Source organism: Canis aureus, chromosome 5, assembly GCF_053574225.1.
Source record: "Canis aureus isolate CA01 chromosome 5, VMU_Caureus_v.1.0, whole genome shotgun sequence".
Taxonomy (NCBI): Eukaryota; Metazoa; Chordata; class Mammalia; order Carnivora; family Canidae; genus Canis; species Canis aureus.
The window spans coordinates 3517075-3534958 of record NC_135615.1 but is presented as its reverse complement, the minus strand read 5'-3'; the positions used below and the strand labels follow the sequence as shown (position 1 = coordinate 3534958).

Sequence of the window (17884 nt, the reverse complement as noted above, 5' to 3'; positions counted from 1 at the left end):
CATAACTTTTTTGGAAATGCATCTACTACATAAAATTATGCTCCTTTATATTGTTATGCCAGTGATAGAGGTATGAACAAAGCAATCTTTTTTCTTCTTAAACTGGGTTAAAATATCAATCATTACCCTTCACTTCTGACAGGCCGTTAAACAACAGTTACTCTTTAAACTCTAATTTTCACTTAACTGCTTCTCTCTTGAGCATTAATACTCTGCATTGAAGTTGCTATTATGCACCAACCTATTCTTAAAAGTGCAAAACTCCTGTGTAGTCCAAATGGTTATCTCCTAACTTATCTATGTGATGGCTTCATTTTTTCAGTCACAAAATCATCCATATCTCCCTCTTTCTTTTCCCCCCTCCTTCCCTTCACCTTTGCCTTTAAGGAAAAAAAAACTACTATGAAATCCACTACGACTTGAACTTGAAATTCTATGGTAAGATTTCAGCATCTCACCACTTTTTTTTTTTTTTAAATGATCAGACTGAGAGGCATGGACTTCACTAAAGTCATAGAGTTCATGTGTGACAGCCAGGAACAAGACAAGGGAGCATACAAAGTCTTATCTGTTACAAACCTGTTCTTTAATTTTATGCTAAAACTGCTACTGATGAAGCCCATCACTATTAAGCTGTAAGTCAAATAATTAAACCTAGTTCCTGAATAATCAAGGATTATTTCAAAGATACTAAGAATTTTCCGCTTCGCTTGTTTAGCAGGCATTTTTTAAACACCTGTCCCAGCAATAACAGAATGAGTCTGCATATTTATCTCTAATACACAGACACATAAAGAGAGCTTATTACAACATGGTTGAAATGACCCCAGTAAAAGTAACAGCAGATGGAGCTATCAATTTATTGAAGTTACTAAATACTAGGAACTGAGCTAGATGCCTTAAAAGAGATTATCTCCACACTCATAGCAACCCCATTTTCTTCCTATTTTAAAGATCTGCAAATGGAAGTTAAGAGTTTAAATAATTTGCCTAATGTCAAACAGCCAAGAAGGACCCTACATCAATTATTTTTAAGCTCTTTGGTCTTAAGATCTCTTTATAACTCTTAAAAATTATTGAAGACCTCAAATAGCTGCGGTTTATGTGAATTACTTCTCTTGATATTTATCATACTGGAAATTAAAATTGAGAAATTTTAATACATTTTATTTATTCATTTTAAATAAGAAATAAAAGTTTTAAAACTTTCTACCAAAAAAAAAGCTTTAAAACTATTTCCACAAAAAAATAGCTATATTTCTCAAAGCAAAAGTTGATAAGAGTGATGTTATTTTACATTTTTGCAAATCTCTTTCATGTCTGGCTTAAGAGAGGGCAGTTTTCCCTATTCACTTCACCATTCAATCTGTAGCAGTATGTTGCTTTGTTTGAAGTATATATAGAAAATCTGGCCTCATACATATATGAGGTTGGAAAAGGGAGGAGTATTTTAATAGCCTTTTCAGATATTACATTCTTCTTTGATACCCTGCCAAATAAAAGTTTCCTAAAAGGTTAGCAGCAAATATGGAATCTGCAACCATGTCAATGAATCTTTTGAATTCTGTTATATGAAAATCCATTGGTCTATCTTGTACTTTGAATGAATATTTTATTCAAGCAAGATTCTCTAACATTTCGTCAGCCATTTGAAAAATATTTATTCCCTCAGTTGTATAGATCTTGTAACTGCTGACATATTTCATTATTCTTTTTTTTTTTTTTCCTAAAAAATCACATCATGGGCACCTGGGTGGCTCAGCTGGTTAAGTGTCCGACTCTTAGTTTGGGCTCAGGACAGGATCTCGGGGTTGTGAGATCAAACCAGTCAGTCTCCATGCTTAGTGTGGCATCTCCTTGAGAATTCTCTCCCTCTGCCTCTGCCCCACTCCATTCACACACTCCAAAATTAAATGAAGTCGGAAGGAAGGAAGGGAGGAAGGAAGGGAGGGAGGGAGGGAGGGAGGGACCCACATTATTACTAACTCCATCTCATCAGAAATGTCTTTAAGTAACAGAAAACTGTTAAACCTCAGGTAACAGATACAAGTTTTCCAAAATTCTAATTTTTGCATGAAAACATGAACCTTATTACTGGCAACAAGTACTGCAGATGTTTTCCTTGAAGGGACCAAGTCATTTTATTTATTTTCAGGAAAATATCCACCTGAATAACTTTAGTCAACTGTTCTTTCAACTAAAAATGGTGTTCCATGGGGAAAAAAAAAAAAACTAGTTTAGTTTGCAACAATAATCACATAGGTGCTGCCACTGCTTTAATGCTTGTTAATGAGCCAACAGTTTTACCCACCAGTGCCGCGTACTATTAGCACAACGTCAATACAGTGAAAAATGCAAATATTTATTGATATTATTTTGAAATCATTTCTGACCTCATGAACTATCCCCCTTGAAAGGGCCAAAGACCAGATTTTGAGAGCTGCTGAGCTACGTATCTGAAACAGCTAGAATATAACATACTCAGTGTAAGAGTAATGAACAAGTTGTATAGCATTCATTGAGCACTTCTTACATACTTGGCACTGAGCTAATTGTTTTTATGTGCATATTTAATCTTCAGATAGCACAGTGAGATAATACTATTTTACAGATGAAGATACTGAGGCATGGAGAGATTTAAATAATTGCCCCAGTGTCTCAAAGCTAGAAACTGGCAGACCAAATATTCAAACCTCCGTCACTTGACCCACAACTTATTAATCATTTTAATCTCCTGCAGATCTACATCATAGGTGAACTCAACATGTTAGAAAAGCTTAAAGGCACTTCCATGCAGTGCTGCCTCTAGGGTATGGTGAAAAAGGGCAACTGTCCAAGACCCTTGTTCTTTGTGACTAAGAAAAGTCAAGATCCAGGAATGCAGTAGTTGGGAGAGGAGGTGGTAATTCCTTAGTACATTTAACCAATCCTCAACTCTACTACTCCAAAGGCCCTTGTGGTAAATTATACTCCCCTCCAAGACAGTCACACATGTTCATTAAAATGAATATTTTAACTAGTTAACTAAAATTAACTATTTAATTTTAACAAATTAACTATCATGATTTTGACTGAAAAAAAGGGAGAGAGGTCTAGATGTGTTTCAGCCCTGAAACTACTTTAGTAATCTCTGAGCTCAGGAGGGGAGGTACTCGAAGAACCGAAGAACCGAAGACACAAGATATGGTGTCTCTCAGTAAAAATGAAAACGAAGAACATGAGCCTCTTCCCTCCCAAGCAACACTTGTTTAGTGAATTTAAATAACTTTAGAAGAGAAACTAGAGCTGGAGATTTCATCTCTTTTGTCATTTCAAGTTCTGTGTTTCAAAATACCCAGGCTGATTTTTACTGCAAACTATTAACCAGTTGTGGCATCAACCCTAAGATTAGAAAGAAAAACAAAACACAGTTAACAGCTTCTACCTTCAACTCCCATTATACTACACTTCTTGCCAATCTCACTTCTTTTATGTTATTTTTTTCACTTCAGTCCTGGATGAAAACTCATGGGGGGAGCCAGAACTGGATTGCATTTAATGGTTGCATTTTGCTTCACCTAGCATTTACAGAGTGCTTACTATGTGCAGGACAACAGACTGGCTCTGAAGACATGCCACTGAGTCCCAAACTTGCTCTCAAAGAGTTTATGAACAGTACAGGTCAGTTTAAGATGCAGACAGGCCAACAGATATGATATACACATACCCCTCACTACCCAGGCTGGTAAGATCATTAGCACTTGGTGGTGTGATTCTGTTAGGAAGGGGACTAGAAATACACTTTTCATGTATGCATGAAAAAAATGCCATCAAAACAAACAAAACAGGGAAAAATTACTACAATTAAACAGTGTGGATGCTCCTCAAATGTTTAGATTAAAAACAAAGTACTTGTGCTTTGCCCTGAGTAAAGGCCTAGCAAGTACTTTGCTGCCCTGGGGTAGGTACAAAATTCCCTAAAGCTTACTTAGTAAACAGGATCCTGAAAAACTAATTCCATGTGAAAACTAAATTGTCAAAGTAAATATGGAAATTGAGAAACAGCTACAATAAAGACTTAGTTTTTAAAAGGATTTTGTTAATATGTGGTCAATTCTTTTCACATGTCATGAACCTGGTTTTTCCCATCTGCATTAATTACCATTCACAAACAACAAAAGAATCAATAAAATACATTATCATTCTGTAGTAAAATTCAATTTCAGAAACATGCAATCTCTTATGCACTAATATTTGAACAAAAATGCAGACTTACACTATCTTTTTAAAAACTAAAGTTCATCAGATGATAATTTTTTAAATGTAAATGATGGACACCATTATGCCTCCAGACACATCTGAATGGTTAATATGCTCTGGCAGACACATTACCATGGTCAGAAAGCTACATATACCATGACTACAAGATTAATTCCATTAATGCTCCAAAACACCTGACATTTTACTCACGGTACATATGGATAGGCTATTTTCAGTGAATGATTTTCAGTATTACATGTCACTAGTTCATGCTTAGTGATTTTTAAAATAAGGAAACTGGTGTCAAGTAAATCAAGTGCTAGAAAATGAAAAATGTGACGTTTTCACCATCATTCAACAATAAGGATCCAAATTCTTAAGATCCACAGCAAGGGGTTTCGTCAATATAACTGTACTCTGGGAATGAAACTCCCTTTATATTTATGTCTGTCTACTGTTTCACTCTCACACTCTCTTCAAGGAAACCATTATGTGTGGAGGAAGCAGTTTGTCTTCTATAACCTACTGCCAAAGTCACTGGCACCAAACTATCACTATGAAATGAAATCATGCTTTGCTAAGACAAAGAACCGCCTTAACTTGGCTCCAAAATTGGCATTTTACAAGAAAACAGAAGATAAACCATGGAGAAGATAAAACATAATTCAGTATGTCTTAAGAATAAGACACATGTTCTACCACACAAAATAATTCCTTTCAGAAATCATTATTGGCCAGACTCAGAAAAGAAACTAAACACACAGCCAGAGTATCTAAAAATTCCTTCTCTGGAATCTAGAACACACCCACACAAGACATTGAATACCTCCTAACATGCCATGATACAGGATTTCAAAAATTTGTTTAGATTTTTCTAAAGTTCTATTATAAACCAAACATACACAACCAGAGTATTTAAGAAATCTTAAAAATTATATTGACAATCATGACATCTTCACTACCCGGCACATTAAAATACATAGGTTTATCACTGAATGATTCTTAGAAGATGTTCATCTCTCTGAAATGTGTTTTTCTATATTTTCACTTTTATCAAACATATTATCCATTATAAAAATAAATATTGAGCAAAAAACGGAAAGCAAAAATCTAGAGCAACACCACCATCATTCATGGTACAACTTAGAAAAAAATCCTGTAAATATTTTGGTAAACTTTAATCCAGTACTTTTATTTTCCTTTTAAATAATTACAACAGTGTGTGGAATAATATACAAAATTTTTAAGCTGGCTTTTATTGCCTATTTTCTTCATTTTAAAAGTATCATATGTTCATTGCAGAATGTTAGAAAATGTAGGAAAAATAAAAATCCAAAATCCCTTCATTTTGTCAACATTTTACATTATTTCCTTTCATTCTTTCTTATTAATATAAAGTTGAGTTCTGTATCCATATAAAAATTACTTTAATTTAAGCACATTTAGTACTGGAACATTCTTAGATGCTAGTTGGAAGATAATATAAAGTACTTCCTGAAAGAAAATATTCACTTATGGGTTATTTTGTTTTGCTGTATAAATTTCTAAAATACCCAAGTTATTCCATATAAATCTAAAGATACATGATACAGTTACTTAACTTTTTGGTAATGAAATCACCACTACATTAATTTTTATAAAATTCTCTCTTACCTGAAGGGGTAAAAAAAATACCACGTAACTCTCTTGGCACATTATCAATCATGTAAACACTAGTTTTGAGTTACTATAGGGTCCTTAAGTACTGAGGGAGATAGGAGCCTCTGCCCTCAAGGAAATGGAAATGTGTCCTGAAACACTATCAAATCAAAAAACTGGATCAGAATTTATCTATAAAAAGTCACCAAGGGATCCCTGGGTGGCGCAGCGGTTTGGCGCCTGCCTTTGGCCCAGGGCGCGATCCTGGAGACCCGGGATCAAATCCCACATCGGGCTCTCGGTGCATGAAGCCTGCTTCTCCCTCTGCCTGTGTCTCTGCCTCTCTCTCTCTCTCTCTGTAACTATCATAAATAAATTTTAAAAAATTAAAAATTAAAAAAAAGTCACCAATACACCAAGATTGCATTGGTTATTATAATAGCCCAGTTGAACCTAATCCCTTCCTTATACCAGTTTCTAGCCCTTCTTCTATTCTTAGAAACCTTAACAGTATAAATTATCCCTTCTCTTTCCTGCATTGACATTTAATCTCCTCATCCATATTTAAACATGTTCAAGTCTCCTGTTTAAAGGGAGGAGAAGAAACTTTCCTATCAATATCTCTACCCCAACCCCACCTATAGCTACCAACCAAATCTCTTGACAAAGTCGCTAGACATGATGTCTCCATTTTCTTCCCTTCTCCTCACTCCTCAACCCACTCCACTCTAGCTCTCATCTTGCTGCCAACAGGTCTCCCGGTGGCTGTTGCTAACCCGTGGCTAATTGCACAGGTTTGTGTGTGCTCACCATTCCAATCCTCTCCCCAGGTTTTCTTCCAGCCTACCTAGCCACTCCTTTTCAGGCTCCCTCAGACTCAGCCTCCTCCTTTTCTCAGCCATTAAGGCCCATCCCTGAAGGCCACTTCCTGACTCAGCCCCTAGACCCTCTCCTTCCGGAGGCTCACTTGTCCAAGATAGCTCAGAATCATGCCTTGGTCCTAGACCTCTCCTCTAAGCTCAAGACCATTGGTCTAATTGCATACTGCACACGTCCATTTGGAGGTCTCAAAGGTAGTAATTCATACTCAATACATCCTTGTACTCCCAACTTGAACTCTCCACTGTTCGCTCAAGTCCATGGAGCCACAATGCAGTTGCAAAGCCAGAATACAGTTCTCTCACCCCACATCTGGCACATACTGTCAATGTTACCACCTAATTCTCAAACAAAATTCTCTCTTCATTGCCATTATCTCTCACCTATACATCTTTACATATTCAATCTAGATCTTTCTAATCTATTCTCCATAGCCGCCAACCAATTCTGACTATGTCTATCTGTCTTGTATGCATCTCTCTTCAGCCCTCCATCCATCTCTCCCTCCCTCTCTTGCTTGAACACCTTCAATGGCTTCTCATTTCTCTTACTATAAATTCCAAAAGCATTAATATAGCCTACAAGACCTTGCATAATCTGCCTGCCTCTTCAGGACTCACCGTACATCTCTCTCTCTCTCACTCTTTTGTTCTACCCAGAGTGGTTTCCAGCAGTGCCTAGATGACAATTCACATGCTTTCCCCTCTACTCAATACACACCACACCACCATACTATAACCCATCCTTCAGATCTCAGCTCAGCCATCAGGTCTTCAGCAAAATCTTCCCTGAGCCCCAGGTGATGTCAGGTTCTCTTTGTTCTAGGCTCTCAAGGAATGCACCCAGCATTCATCATGGTAGTTTTATCTTACTGATGCCCTTCTATCCCACCTGATTATAAACAGCAGAACAGTGACAACATGTTTTTGTTCAACATTTTACCCCAATGCTTGCTTTACAGTAAGTACATAATAGCTATTTAACGAATAAAAGAATAACATATAATTGGACAAAATGAATCAATCAAGAGTAGTAGTCCAATTTATGTGCCAATAAACTTTCCCCTACCTTCATCACTGGGTAATAACAGGTATTTTACCAAAAGGAAGGTAAATTTAGATGTCTTGGCTAAGTGGCTCCTAGCAAGAACCGCTGCCAGGTCTGGTGGGGGCTATGGTCCAGGACACAGCATGTGGTGCAAAGTTCCTCTCAACAGTTGGCAACTGTTAGCACTTGGTTTGCTTTTCCCTAAATCCCAATAAGGGATAGAATTTGAGACTTGATTTCAGCCTATCTTACCAAGACCTGTGATAGGTTCCAGCTGACATTATACCAGATTGTTGGCAAATCTTAGAAGCTAGTTCCAACTTCCTTGTGATCTATATTATTTATTTATGTATGTGTCTCTGTGGGTCACAATAAATTTATATGTATATATATACACACACACACACATATATATACATATAAATTTGTATATTTATATAGAGTAGGTATGTGTACCAATAAATACATTTTACAAACATAGAAACACTTATTATGTACCAGGCATAACACCAAAGGTTTTACATGCATTATCTCAGTTAATCCTTATCACAAGGCTTCTAGTCTATTATCATACTCACTTTAAAATGAAGAAGCTGAGGGTTAGAGAGGATATCTAACTTGCTAGAGGTTACCACTGGTAAGTGGTAGGGCTGGCACTCAGCACGTCTGTCTGTCTCTACATTTATGTTCTGGATCACACTGCCTCTGTCATCTCTTCTCAATAGATCCTTTGGATAACATTATGATGCTTCTGCCAAACTACAGCCAACAATCAAGGGTTCATCTGGTCCACTGGATTTCAGCTAGATAACTATCAAATCATTCTGAACACCTATGAATTCAACCTGAGATGTAAGAAAAGAATGGCTGGAACTATATAAATAGAAAAGCGACCACTTTTGACAAGGTAGGAGTGAGGAGAAGTGAAAGGGAGGGGATATATGGGAAGATAAACAGCTGGGGGGATGGGGGAAACAGTCTTGCAGCACAAAATCAGAACCTATAGAAATCTGCTCCACTGAGAGCCGTCTCTGTCTGAAAGGTGCTCCGGGGTGAAGGGGGCAGAAACCTTAAGTAGGACAGTATGGTCTCAGGATCTCCAGGCTAAGAGAACGGGGGTGCCTGAGCCCGCACAGCTCCCAAGCATTGGGGCAGGGAACTCCATGCAGTCTGCAAGCTGGGGAAGGGGGTTCTCAGCTCCATTCACCATAAACTGAAGCACTGCAGAATTTGGCACCAGCTCTTTGAGCCAGGAGCCTTGCAAAGGGCACAAAAGCAGCAGCTATCTGCCTCCCCACCCTTTCCCAAGAGGGACATCACGGGTACCGGGTGCTCGGGCGACAGGAGGATCGCTCTCCTCGGGGGTCCCCTCAAAGGACAGAAACTAGCGACCCCCCTCCTTCCCTCAGGGAGGATGGTGCTGGTGCACTGCAGGAGTCCACAGGGTGTGGCCCCACAAAGTGAGGATCTGCATCCTGCAATTCCAAGGCTGCAGATCCCAAGACCACATCTCATCCTCTCAAGAGGTGCAGAAAGCCAAAGAGAAAGACCAGGAACAGCTCCTACTGTGTCAAGCCCCAGGCAAGGGGCGGTCCACTGCCACCTAGACACAGACACCTGAGATCCAGGGCAGCAGGCCCCACCCAGAGACCAGGTGGAAGGCGGGGGAGCACAGGGTTAGGGGAAAACAGTATAAAAAAACTCGAGGTTTCCTTCTCATGATTCACTTATATTTCAGTTAAAATTTTCCTTTTTTTTTTTCAACTATTTTATCAGCTCTTTAAGTCTCTTTTTAACTTTCATTTTTTACATTTACATTTTATAGATATATTCTTCATTTTTGGCTTCCTTTCATTGTATTCAATTTTATTTTTGTATATATATATATTAAGTTTTGCTTTCTTTACAATTTTGAGATTCAGGGTCTTCTAATACACAGACCAAAATACACTCAGGACCAAGTGGATCACCCTGTTTTGTCCACCTGGACAATTATATTCTCTTCCCACCCCTCTTTTTTTCTTTTTTAGGTTTCTGACCTCTTCAGATTTGTCTAGTGTGTATTTCGCTTGAGTCAGGGTTGATATTTTTTATTTTGTTCACTTGTTCATCCATCCCTCTCTGGGCAAAATGACTAGGAGGAGAAATTCACAACAAAAGAAAGAACCAGAGATAATACCCTCTGCCACAAATTTAACTGATATGGATATAAGTAAGATGTCAGAGCTGGAATTCAAGATAACAATTATAAAGTAACTATCTGGACTCAAAAAAAAGCATAAAAGACACTAGAGAATCCTAGTGCAGAAATGAAATCTAATCAGGCTGAAATTTAAAATGCTCTAAATGAGATGCAGTCTAAATTAGACGCTAACAGCCAGCGTTAATGAGGCAGAAGAGAGAGTAAGTGACATAGAAGACAAGTTGATGGAAAGGAAGGAAGGGAGGAAAAGAGAGGAAAACAACTAATGGACCAAGATGGGAGGCTTTGAGAAATCAGTGATGCCATAAAACAATACTGGAATTATTTCGATCCCCCAGAGAGAAGAAAAAAGGAGGGGGGGGGGGGTAAGAAGGTATATTTGAGCAAATTGCAGCTGAGACCTTCCCTAATCTGGGGAAGGAAACAGGCTTTCAAGTCCAAGAGGTAGAGAGATAAAGGGCTAGTAAAGAACTTATCAAACTCAACACCCAAGAAACAAAGAATCCAGTCAAGAAATGGGCAGTGTTGGGCCAGCGGGGTCAAGGGAACGAACGGGAGGCACCAACAAAACAGCGGCGGATCCTCCATCTCGCTGCCCTTGCGTCCAGACTTTCCCGACACCAGCGGACCACCCAAGGACACGTCATCGTGGAGAAACAGGACCTGTGCAGGAAACAAAAACCGTACCTTTTCTAACCGCTACCACATATATATGGACATAAGCAGCTATCGCCCTACACTGACACCACCCTACCCTTTCCTATAAAAGCCTGTCGTATTATGGCCTCGCGCCACTTCCCCAGCCCGAGACTCCCCGGTCTCACCCCTGCCCGGTCTCACCCCTGCGGGCCACGGAACCTCCCCGAGAGTGTCTCCATTCACAGCTTGCCTCCACCCACCTTCGCCTGGCCGCTCTATTTCATTTCACTACCAACCAGACCAAACCTGACAGGCAGAAGACATGAACAGACATTTCTCCAAAGAAAACATACAACTGGCCACAGACACATGAAAAAATGCTCCGCATCATTTGCATCAGGGAAACACAAATCAAATCCACAATGAGATACCACTTCACACCAGTGAGAATGGCTAAAATTAACAAGAAAGGAAACAAATGTTGGAGAGGATGTGGAGAAAGGGGAACCCTCTTACACTGTTGGTGGGAATGTGAATGTTGTGCCCAATTGCGAATCCGAGAAACCACCAAGGAGCCGACACCGATGCAAACATACGAGGGTTTATTTACGAGCTCAAGCTTGGGTCCAAGTATACCCGACACAGCCGAGCAGGGACTTGGGACTTGGACCCCGAGTCCAAGAGGCGTAGCAGCTTTATAGGGGCCAGTGGCCAATGGGATACGCAGAAAGTTGCACAGTCATATCGGTCCACACGCAGGGGGCCGACTGAATTACATTTTACCCTAAAGTATCCATTTGAACTGGCCTATCACTGAGCCGATTTCCAATTAGGGTGTGCCCTGGGCTTGACTAGGGTGGGGCAGTGCCCTAAGCAATAAGCAGGTCAGCACAAGGCAGGTGCAGCACAAAATGGAGTCAGTCCTGCTCTGCTTGTCCAGGGGTAGGGGATTTTTGTTAAATTTCCTGGGTCCCACAGTGAACTGGTACAGCCACTCTGGAAAACAGTGTGGAGGTTCCTCAAGAAGTTAAAAATAGAGCTACCATACGACCCAGCAATTGCACTACTGGGGATTTTATTTACCCCAAAGATACTGATGTAGTGATCTGAAGGAGCACCTGTACCCTAATGTTCATAGCAGCAATGTCCACAATAGCCAAACTGTGAAAAGAGTGGAGATGTCCATGGACAGATGAATGGATAAATAAGATGTGGTGTATATACACAATGTAGTATTACTCAGCCATCAGAAAGGATGAATACCTACCATTTACATTGACGTGGATAGAATTGTAGAGTAGTATGCTGAGTGAAATCAATCAGAGAAAGACAATTATCCTATGGATTCATTCTCATGTAGAATATAAGAAACAGCTCAGAGGATCATAGGGGAAGGGAGGGAAAACAATGGGAAGAAATCAGAGGGAGACAAACCATGAGAGCCTCTTAACTCTGGGAAACAAACTGAGGATTGCTGGAGGGTAGGTGGGGGTGATGGGGTAACTGGGTGATGGGCATAGGAAGGGCATGTGAGGTAATGAGCACTGATAAATTATTGAACACTACATCTGAAACTAATGATGTATTATATGTTGGCTAACTGAATTTAAATAAAAAAAGAAACAAGGCAAGAAAACAAAGCCAGAAAGATTTAGGGAAAAAAAGAAAGAAAAAAAGAGCTCATTATGAATTTGAAAAATAATACTTTAAGAGAATAAAAAGTAACATCTTTAGCTTAATTTTTCCATGCTAGAGGCAGGCCCTGGTCATACTATGAGCTAGCACGATGCATTTATTCTGAGATTCTATTCCATCATGGAGTAAATCCCAGACATAACCACATTCAATCATACACATCAAAGAAAAGGGTGGGGGGAGCTTCAACGAGTAATGCAATTTATTTTGGAAGTTTTTTGGAATTAACTTTACTGATTGCACCCTTGCCAGTGTAGATGAGAAACTACAACATGTGTTTAAGAAACAAGTTTTTTAAGCACTGAGAAAATAACTATGCCCGTCCCTGGAAAAATGCTCATGAGATACAAACACCAGGTACACAGCAACACCAGCACACTTGTCTACTTTCTCTGTTCACTGTTTTAAAATAAGCTTTATCAAAATAAGTCAGAGAAAACTAAATACCATATGATTTCATTCATATGTAGAATTCAAGAAACAGAAGAAATGAACCAAAGGGGAACAAAAAAGAGGTAAACCAGGAAGCAGACCCTTAACTTTTGAGAATAAACTGAGGGTTACCAGAAGAGAGGTGAGTGGGGGATGGGTGAAACAGAAGATGGCGATTAAGGAGGGCACTTGATTCTGACAAGTAGCAGGTAATGTATGTAAGTGATGAACCACTAAATTCCACACCTGAACCTAATATTATACTGTACGTTAACTAGCTGGAATTTAAATAAAAACTTGAAAAAATAAGCTTTATTTATGTAGTTTATTGATAATTAACCGTACCCACATCAAGATAGAAAATATTTTTTTTATAACCCCAACAAATACCCTTGTACCGTTCTCAATCAATGCACCTGCCTCATCCTGCCTCCAAGAAAGCCCTGATCTGCCTCTGTCGCATTAAACTGGAATTGTCAGTATAAACTGATTTGTCCGTTTCATATAAATAGATACTTATAGCATATACTCTTGTCCACTCTCTATTTATGAATCTTTATCCAGTGTGGCACAGTTTCCTCAATGTTGATATTTAATGTGTTCCAGCTGTTCTACTTCATGCAGGAATTATTCCAATGAATCACAAGGGGTACTGAGCCTCGTTCAAACCACAGGTATGTGCATATGTGTACACACACAATGTGAAAACACAAACGCCCTAGCACAGCACTGTACCCAGCCCAAATACCCCAGGGAAGAGCAGAGGGAACAAAGCCTGGGAATCACTGGAGGCTTTCCTTAGGCACTGGCTGCTACAAAACTGAGAGCCAAAGTCAGAACAGGCCCTTAAGGTCTCTCTAAAATTATATTAAGCCTCATTTCCATCTCATTTTACATTTTCAACCTAAGCCTTCTGTTCTCTTTCATACCATTCTTAATTTACGATATTACATGTGTGATTTATCAAGAAGAAGGTAAGCTTATTTCTTCAAATGGACATGAGGACAGGAAGGCAAGAATGGGAATTAAACACTGTTCCTCCTCATCCATCAGAGAGCTCTTCTCTACACAAGATCAAATATTCACCAATGCATCTGGACTGCAGGAACACTCAATCCTGGCAGCACAACAGACTCACTTGGGAAGTTTAAAAAATGCTGATGCCTCGGTCTGGGAAGAGACCTGGGCCTGGAGGACTGTCAGTCACTCAGGGGATTCCAGTGGGCAGCCAGATTTAAGACCCCTGCACTGGGGTTGGCCTCCAGGTCAAGCACCTTATCTAGTCACTACTATGAGAGACCCAACAGAGGCCATAATCCTGACACCCACGGTTCTCCATGCCAATATTATAATGCCTCAGTCCAGTCAGGGACCAATTAAGTCCCACGACAAAATTGATTCCTTGTAGCATGCCCTACTGCTTCAGCTTACGCAGTGGATTTTTCACTAATGCTTAATTAATTTGTGAATAGGGCTTGTTGAATTAATCCACTAATTTAAAGTTACCAAATACTTTTTTAAAAATCTTATTTCTGCTCTGCATAAGACACAAATACACCTTGAAGAGAGCATCGATGTCTCTATGATTGTGGTTCTATCTGTCTAGGCCAAGACAGGAAGCGCCAGAGGCACTGGCTTCTCCTCTTCATAAATCAATCTAATAATAACAAAGGAACCACAAAGCCTATTGTGATACATAGGTGGGTGGAAATTTGGCTCCTTCCTCAGAAAAAAATTGTGAAGTCTCTTCTGAAGTCCTTTCTGTCAGAGTGCTGGCTTATGCAGAATTGACAATTCAGGATATTGCTCCAGGGTGGAGGAGTTTCCAGAAAGATTTTTGGCTTCAAGTTAGCATTTTATTTTGGAGACAGAGTTCCAAGAAGATGGATTTTGGCTTTGAAGTCAGTGGAACCACTGGTTCCACCTCAGAAATTTTCCAGACAACTGACACTTTAATGTATCACACTATTAAAGAAATTCTAAGAGAATGTTTTAAAACGTATTATTGCACACAATTCTGCCATCCTGAACAGAGTGTTTTAAACAGTATTTTGCCTGTTCTTGATGCCTGTCCAAAGTTATCATAAACCTCAGCGACTCCATGTTCATACAGTGAGGCTCACTGGGCTATTTGCACCAACGCTGAATGGAGTTTGAATTATGATGGGTTTTTTTGAGACCCTGGTTTATATTTCTATACTTTTTCTGTCTCCTTCTTCATTATCAGGCCTTCCCAGGAACTTGTTGCCAGCTGGGCAACCAGACAACACGACATGTTTGTAGAGGTCTCAGAGCTAAGGCCTAAAGCGCTACTCATCCCACAGGTATCCTGGGGACTGCGAGTGGAGAGGAGGATGAGTATGCAAGAATGGGTGTGGGTGTCCATGGTGAGTGTGTATTGGTGCAGTGCAAGGCAGAGAGCAGCCAGGGTTTTCACTGAATGAAGGCTCTAATGTGAGAATGCCCATCGGACTTCTTGGTGCTATTGGCTGACAGCAGGGCTAAGAGTCTCCCCAAGAGACAGCCAGAAATTGCAGTCCCCTTCTGGAACCTCTCAGCAGCATAAAAGAGAATGTGCCCTCCCAGAGAACCAAGACTGGTCATGGCATTGGCTGAGTTACTGACGATAATCTGTTGGTTTTGTCTTCAGTTTTTCTGAATGCAAAAGCAACAAATAAAACTATTTAAACATTTACACAACACAGAGAAGTTTATAAAGTGGAAAGTCCTCTTCAATAATGTTACACTCCCTCCACCCCTCCTCTGAACTAATAGAACACATTTTTCTTCCTCATTCCTTTCTTCCTCAATGGTTTCTCACTCCCCTCTCACTCTATATGATGTTACAAACCAACATTGGATTACTCTTTCCCTACGATTCTTCAGTGAGCCCTTCTTAATTATTTGAGGTACCTTTTCAGAGTAGTACGTACAAAGCTCAATTAGGCCTTGTATAATATCCCATTCTAGGAATATATCATAACTTATTCAACCAAGCTCCAATAAAGAGCTTTTTATAAACTATGCTTTGATAAACTCCCTAGATCTTTGCAAACATATAACAACTGTTTCTAGGATACATTCTTTTACATGGAAATCTCTAGGTGAAAAGGCATGAATAAATTAAAACATATATCTTCCAGTTGCCTTCCAATCAGGTTATACGAATTACAGAACAATTTTTAATCTAATACAACACCAATGCAATAATCTTTAGGCCTATCCAAGGTTCCTGGCCAAACAGAAGAAAATAATAAAAAACAAGTCAATTAAGTGGGTTGTGGCACCGTTGCTATGGGAACTGCATCCCAAAGCCAATCCTATTTGGAAGGAGACCCTCTCCCATCAGCCTGGCAATCTCTGCAGCACAGGCATGGGGCCCACCTCTCTGTGCATGCAGGCATGACTGCAGATGTGCAGGGGTGGGAAGTGGGATTTCCATAGCTACACCTGAAGGACCCCTTCAGAACCAGAAAGAAACCCAGAGACTCATGTCCCAGCCAGTCTACTGGGGCAGGAAGAGGATATTAGTGGCAGAAATCATGGTTCTGTTTGTTTTTATAACAATACTGTATCTGACATTTTTCCTTTCACTTTCCATGCTGGTATAGCTGAAGAACAATGTAGACTAGGCATTTCTCTAGAATTGTAACTAAAGGCAAATCTGCTCTCAGGAAAGGAACTATCTAAAATCACACAATGCACGAGTTTTAAAGCATGAATTTTGTAATCCTTATGTGCCTACTTTGGAGGGAATATTTTGGGACACAATACCTTGGTTCTCAGCTGCACTCCTATGTTACAAGACAAGGTGCTGGTCCTGCCATGTAAAAGCTGGGTGACCCTGAGCCAGCACTCAGTAATAAGTTGTTGTTGTTGTTGTTTTAAGATTTTATTTATCTATTCATGATAGACACAGAGAGGAGAGAAAGGCAGAGACACAGGCAGAGGGAGAGCAGGCTCCATGCCAGGAGCCCGACACAGGACTCGATCCCAGGACTCCTGGATCACGCTCTGGGCCAAAGGCAGGCGCTAAACCGCTGAGCCACCCAGGGATCCCCCCAGCACTCAGTAATAAAAGGCATATCTCCCTGAGAGATTCTGTGAGCATCAAATGAGATATTGAATGAGAAAACACTCCAGAAACCACAAAGCACAGCACAGGTAGAATTATTATTCACTTTGGGCAAATGATGAAACAAGGCCCTGAGTCTAAGCAACTTTCCCAAATCCCCAGACCCTTTAGGGAGCTGCGCTTGCATGTGCAGGCAGCCCAAGGCATCTGACTACAGAGCCAGGCTCTTGCCTTCTCTGGCTCTGCCACCATATCACTGGCATAGGGATTCCCTCCGTTGGCCTCAGTTTCCTCACTGCCACACTGAAGGGTCAACTCAGAGGTCACCTGAATGGCTGGCTCATCTCTAGCTCTCATGTTCTACTCTATGATTTCTATTAGGTAACTGAAAAAGTGACCTTTGGATAAGTGCAGCATTACTGGAACTCTTAAAAGCAAATTTGAGAATTTTCAAAGGGCTGTGTTCTGCTACTTGTAATCATTTACCTAACCTGGCTATGGCAAGTAACCCCAGGAATTAAGGCAGGCCAAAGTTCTTGCACAAAAGCCGCCTTTGCACAGTTCTCCAAAGGACTCAGTCATTAAAACAAAACTCAGACATCTGCTACCATTCAACAAACTCAGAGAAAAAAACATTCTTTAATAAAGTGTTAATTCTCAGTTTACCAAAATAACCTGCTGCTTATAACACACACCACACCCTCATTATACACCTTCCCCCAAAAAAGCTTTTCAGTAGAAAACTATTAAATAAATGAAGAGAAAAAAAAAAAAAAACAACTATCTGTAGAGTCAAAACAAATTAAAGGCAAATATCAAACAGACAAAATGCTACCCAAAGAGGGTCAGTCATCTTATTTTAAGAGACTGCGCGAGGTGGAGAGGTAGAAAGTTCAGCATACAAAGCATACCCAGAACAGTGACTCAAAAATTAAGTGATTTTTCAGCCCCGTTAAGGCAGTAACTGTGGATGGCTTAATACCACCTAATAAAATTTGAAATCAGTTTAAAAGACTGCAATTTACTGAAAGCAAAGA

General features: G+C 39.9%; 1 protein-coding gene across 8 annotated transcripts in view; it reads right to left on the bottom strand.

Annotated features, from left to right (window-relative positions):
• Nucleotides 1-17884, bottom strand: part of CCNY (cyclin Y) — a 335063-nt gene that overhangs the window by 135805 nt on the left and 181374 nt on the right. Inside the window, exon 1 of one of the 8 annotated variants that reach the window (XM_077896654.1) lies at nucleotides 11162-11182. The exons of the other annotated variants lie outside the window; for them this stretch is intronic. The gene's annotated coding sequence lies outside the window, so the exon portion shown is untranslated. Of the gene's footprint in view, nucleotides 1-11161; nucleotides 11183-17884 lie in introns of those variants that run through there. 8 annotated transcript variants of the gene reach the window in all.